This window comes from Ambystoma mexicanum, chromosome 3q (assembly GCF_040938575.1).
Source record: "Ambystoma mexicanum isolate Mex_15411 chromosome 3q, UKY_AmexF1_1, whole genome shotgun sequence".
In the NCBI taxonomy this organism is placed as follows: Eukaryota; Metazoa; Chordata; class Amphibia; order Caudata; family Ambystomatidae; genus Ambystoma; species Ambystoma mexicanum.
Genome location: NC_090926.1, coordinates 1,213,173,052 through 1,213,179,051, shown reverse-complemented (window position 1 = coordinate 1,213,179,051; position 6,000 = coordinate 1,213,173,052).

Below are 6,000 nucleotides of genomic sequence, written 5' to 3'. Positions count from 1 at the left end.
ACAATCTTTAGTAGATGGTGTGACGTTGATCTCTGTTAGTTTCATGAGTTCCAGGCGAAGTTTGTGGCAGGCATGGCTATCAGGCATTATGTGGTTCGGTGTTCAGGTCCCGGTGGGGTTCCTTGAGTGGTGTTTTGATTAAGGCGGTGGGTCGCTGGTGGCCGCACTTGTAATATAGTGGCCAGTGAAGTCCATCCAGGCTTCCTCGTGCTGCGCGGCCTTGTCATGGAGGGCGGCAGTTATTCTCTCCATTGTATATATGTTAATGGCAATATGTAACCAGTCCTTTTTGTCTGGTAGGCGCGGGGACTTCTATTTGATGACTAAAGCTGCTCTTGCCGCCAGCAAGAGGGTGGTCATTAGTCCTTTTATGCACACCACTTCGTCTTCTTCTTCCTCAAGGCCGAATAGGATCAAAAGAGGAGATAGTTCCCTTTCTATACCATCTAATTGTTTGATCCATCCCAGGACCTCTTGCCAGTAAATGCGTACCTTAGGGCACTTCCACCACATGTGCCAGTAATCGGCGTCCATGCCGCAGTGTCTCCAACATTTTGGGCTGGAGGATTGAAACATTTTCGACAGTCTTAAGGGATCATACTGCCAACGATGGAGCAGTTTTTTAGCATGTAATTTGTATTGGGTGGCAATTGACATTTTGGCTGGTGTTTCGCAAATTTTGTGCCAGGTTTGCTGTTCAAATTCCCTGTTAAAATCCTTTTCCCATCGCTTTTTGAGGTGAAAGCTCGGAGTTTGGTCTTTGGTGATTAGGGTCTTGTACATGCGCGCTATTAGATCTTTTGATGAGTTGGTTGTGTCCAGTATTGCTTCAAAAGGCGTCAGCTCTCTTTGTGTGGTGTCTTTCCTTGACATGACCCCTTTTAGTCGAAGATACAAGAAGATCGGAATCGGCTGAATTTGGAGGGCTTCTACTAAATCCGAGATCGAAATGAATTTCCCATTTTTCCACAGTTGGCCTACTCTCTCCAGTCTGGCATCGAACCAAGCTTGGTATCTAGCGTGTTTGGGGATTTCTTCTCGGATCCCGGGGGACCAGAGATGGCAGAGGGGGGAAGGCCATGTCGTGATTCCAGTCATCCCTTTCTTCCAAATGTTCCACATGGTGCTCAGTACTGGGTGATCGCGCAGGCATTTCGTGAGCTTCGCTCTGGGGACCCATAGCCACTCCGCGAGGGTAATGTGGACCAGAATGTCGTTATCCAGTTGTACCCATTGGAGATCCTTTCTGTCGTGCAGATGTGGGATCAGGATCCTAAATTGGTTGCCTGGTAATACCGTTCTATGTCCAGGAGGCCCACTCCGCCCATTTCCTTCGGGAGTGTCAGGATATCATACGGTATCCGCGTTTTCTTTCCATCTCACAGGAATTCCAGTATGGCCTTCTTGATCTGTTTGAAAAAGTGGTCAGGGATTGTGATAGGTAGGACCTGGAAGGGGTATAGGAAGCGTGGGAGGGTCACCATCTTGATAGCATTTAAGTGCCCCATCCAGGAGATCGTGAGGGATTTCCAATTCGCGAGATCTGATTTGAGGGCACTTAGGAGTTGCCGGAAGTTTGCCTCATAGAGCTGAGTTAGGTCTCTCGTTAGGTTGATCCCCAGATATCTCAGTGTGGGGCCTCCGATGACCAGGCCAAGGCGTTCAAGCTCGTTTTGCTGTTCCGGGGATGGTTCGTGAATTGGGAAGAGAATGGATTTGGATTTATTCATTTTGAAACCAGAGAGTGTCTCATATTCCTCAATGAGGCGTATCACCCTTGGGATTGACAACAGTGAGTTTACCACATGGAGCAAGATGTCATCTGCATACAAGGCTAGTTTGTATTCTCTGCCATTCACCTGCATTCCTTCAATTGCGGTGTCCGCTCGGAGGGCTTGAGCGAGGGGTTCTAGGGAGAGTGCAAAAAGAATCGCCGAAAGGGGGCAGCCTTGTCTCGTACCCCTCCGGAGAGGAAACCAGCAGGAGTACTGGGCGTTCACCGCTACAGAGGCTCTTGGGGCTGTATACACAGCCTTGATCGCTCGTCGAAAGATGGGTCCCAGGCATATTCGCTCCAGCGTGGCCTCTAAGAAGTGCCATTCGACCCTGTTGAACGCCTTCTCGGCGTCGATCGAAAACAGCGCTGGCATGTTCGATGAAGGTTTGGCCTCATGTATGAGGTGGAGATTCTTGCGGGTGGAGTCTGTGCCTTGTCTGCCAAGGATGAAACCTACTTGATCATTGTGAATTATTGTGAGCATATGTGACTCCAATCGTGCGGTGAGAACCCTTGTGTAAATCTTGGCGTCAATGTTCAGGAGCGATATTGGGCGATAAGAGGCACATAGGGTAGGGTCCTTTCCTTCCTTGGGAATCACCATTATGAGTACTTCAGAGAAAGATTCGGGTGCGACACCAGTGCTGAGGATGCTGTTGAAGAACTCAACCATGAACGGGAATAGGGCATTCTGGAAGGTTTTGTAGAATCCCGCCGTATATCCGTTGTTTCTGGGTGCTTTCCCCATTGGAAGTCTTTTGATAGCATCTTCAATCTCTTCCCCCGTGATAGGAGCTTCCATGGCTTGTGTTGTTTCCGATGGGAGGGTCGGCAAGGCCACTTCGGTCAAATAGTTCGTAATCGCCTCTGCGTGTGGTTGTCACGACTGGCTGGCACCGGCGTTCCCTGTGGCGACGCTGGAGATTGCGTGCACTCCCCGTTTTCCCCTCTTCCAAGATGCCTTCTCATCCTCTGGGTTACGGTGCAGTGTTTTCACGTTCACAAGTCAGATGTCCTCTGACGTCATCTCGTTCTCTCACGGATTCCGGATATGGTCCAGCAGAGCCGAAGCCCAGAGCGTTGCTACTCTCTACAGACGCTACGTGAGTTCGCAACTAGGGGGTTTACTATTCTATCCCTCATACCTATGCTTACCTTTTCTTTTCTACTCTTTCTTACAGCCGTACCATCCTGCCTAGCCTTCCCGTTCCGCAGTCCACAGATAGTCCCCCCTTTCAGACAAATTAGGTACTTACCCAATCATTATATTGATTCCTCTCGTACCTAGTTCCTTCTCTCATCTCTCGTTTACTTATTTTAAATCAGGACTTCGCCAAGGTACAGTGACCCGATCCAGTGATTCCTGTAAAACTTGAGGAGCTGCAGCCAGCGGAGACGCGACCGATCCAGCTTCTCATCCATTCCAGCAGGGTTTTTTCCCCCAGGAGGGTTTCCCTGGGATCCCTTGCACACCCCTTCGGTTCCCTCTTAGGGAGGAGGGAGGTGTTAGGGGCCTCAGGGGACTCCCCAATTGCCTCGTAAATTGCTGCACGAGACAGGTTAGTGTCAAAACATTATAGCTAGCGACGCCCAAATTAAGGGGAAGAAGGCTTAGATACACATCATGACTACTTTGCAGGCAGCCTTAGATCAAGTGCAGCAGTTGACGACCGCAGTACAAGGATTGTCCCACGAGGTACAAGCCTTAAAGCATGAAAATGCAATCCTTAAACAGCAAATGTTCAATAAGGCCCCTACTAGTTCAGAAATTCCTCCTGGCCCTCTACCAGGCGGGAAATATGACAGAAACCCGCATTCTTTAAGGGAATTTTTGGATGCTTGTACGGTGCAATTTGCTTTTAAGACATCATTCTTTCCCTCAGACAGAGATAGAGTGGGATATATGATTACTCATCTCACGGGCCCCGCGCTAGCCTGGGCCACGCCTATTGTCACTTCCAATAATGCCATATTGGATTCTGTGCCTGCTTTTACGGCGAGTCTAAAAGCTATGTTTTCTCGGAGAGAATACAATGTCTCCTCTCAAGAGAAACTCCTAGACTTCAAGCAAGGTTCTTTAGGAATCTTAGAATTTATTACCCGCTTTAAACAAATGGCCTTAGGCACATCCTGGGCCGATGATGCACTTATTACATTGTTTAGGAGAGGGGTGAGTGAGGAGTTGAAGGATGAATTGGCTCGAGTTCCGAGACCAAACACCTTAGCTGAACTAATCTCATTAACCATGCAGCTGGACTATCGACTGCAAGAAAGGCATGCAGAGAAGAGGAAAGGGAGAAGTCATCGCTCTGCGCCAGAATTAGTATCCTTCTCTAAAACAGCCACTGCAGACGAACCTATGCAGTTAGGCACTACACGGGGTCCTCTGACTCAAGAGGAACGCGCCCGTAGAAGAAGCCAGGGACTATGCATGTATTGTGGCTCTTCTGATCATACCGTGCACGAGTGCCCAGTCGCTCCTCTCAGAAAACCTTTTCGTTCGGGAAACGCCAGACCTCAACCGTAAGGGGACCTACGGTCGGGGTAACTGATACAGGTTCCCAATCTCCTACAAGGTTGTCTCCCTCGCTGTACATGGTAGTCTTGCGCGTCACTTTTTCTTTGCCAGATGAAAACATTGTTTCTGTCCCAGCATTGGTTGACTGTGGAGCAGCTGGTTGGTTCATGGACGATTTTTGGGCGAGAAAACTGAATATTCCCCGATCTCCCAAAGCTATCGCGATACCAGTTGAAGGCGTAGACGGAACCCCACTGATATCGGGACCTATCCGAGAACAGACTCACACTTTGACAATGCTCATTGGTTCACATAGGGAGGAAGCCGTATTTGATATAATAAAAGCAGCTCACTACCCTGTCATTCTGGGCTTGCCCTGGTTAAAACTACATAACCCATACATAAATTGGGCAGCCGGTTCCATTTTTTTGGGATCTGAATATTGTACCCAACACTGTCTTACTGAAGGATCAGTTGGATTTTGTGCTCCTTCATCTAACCCTGTGGCCTCTCAAAGGATAGTAGACCTGATTAGTCCTGTTCCTCCTGGGTACGAAGAGTTTCAGGACATTTTCTCCTCTTCCCAATTTTCTGAATTTCCGCCTCATCGGAGAGATGATTGTTGCATCCGTCTAGACTCCTCTCAGCCACTCCCCTTTGGAAAGATGTACATCCTTTCCGAGAAGGAAAAATTAGTCCTACGGCAGTATTTGGATACCCACCTCAGAAACGGTTTGATTACGGAATCGACTTCCCCTGCAGGTGCATCATTATTCTTCATAGCTAAGAAGGACACGGACGAATTACGTCCCTGCATTGATTATAGGGGTCTTAATAAGATCACGATTCCCGATCAATACCCAATGCCCTTAATACCGGACATCCTAGAAGCAGTAAAAGGGGCAACTATTTACACAAAGTTGGACCTCAGAGGGGCATATCACCTCATTAGAATCAAGGAAGGGGATGAGTGGAAGACCGCGTTTCGTACCCCTTTTGGACATTTTGAATACCGAGTAATGCCCTTCGGACTCGCAAATGCCCCGGCAGTTTTTCAAAGGTTCATTGACCATATATTCTCAGACCTCCTTCTTCATACGGTAGTGGTGTATCTTGACGACATATTGGTATTTTCCAGGAATCCTAAAGAACATCACCGACACGTATGTCAGGTGTTACACCGATTACGCAGTAATCACCTCTATTGCAAGCCTGAAAAGTGTATATTCCATCAGACTACAGTCACGTACCTGGGGTTCGTTTTGCACCCTACTGGAATTTCCATGGATCCTCGCAAGGTGACCGCTATTCTGGAATGGTCCTCTCCTAGTTCTGTCAAGGAACTACAGAGATTTCTGGGGTTTTCGAATTTCTATAGGAAATTTATAGCCGGATTTTCATCAATCGTTCTGCCCCTTACAAGACTACTCAAGAAGGGAAAGCCTTTTTATTGGACAGAAGACGCCCAGTCAGCCTTTGATACTTTGAAGACTCTCTTTACTTCTGCTCCTCTCTTACGAATCCCAGATCAAAGCTTACCGTTTATAGTTGAAACTGATGCCTCCCATTTTGCGTTGGGTGCAGTACTTAAACAAGCCTTTACTCACGGACCAGAACACCCCGTGGCCTTTCTGTCCAAGACTTTTTCTTCCTCTGAGATCAATTACACGGTGTTAGAGAAAGAGTTGCTGGCGATAAAACTGGC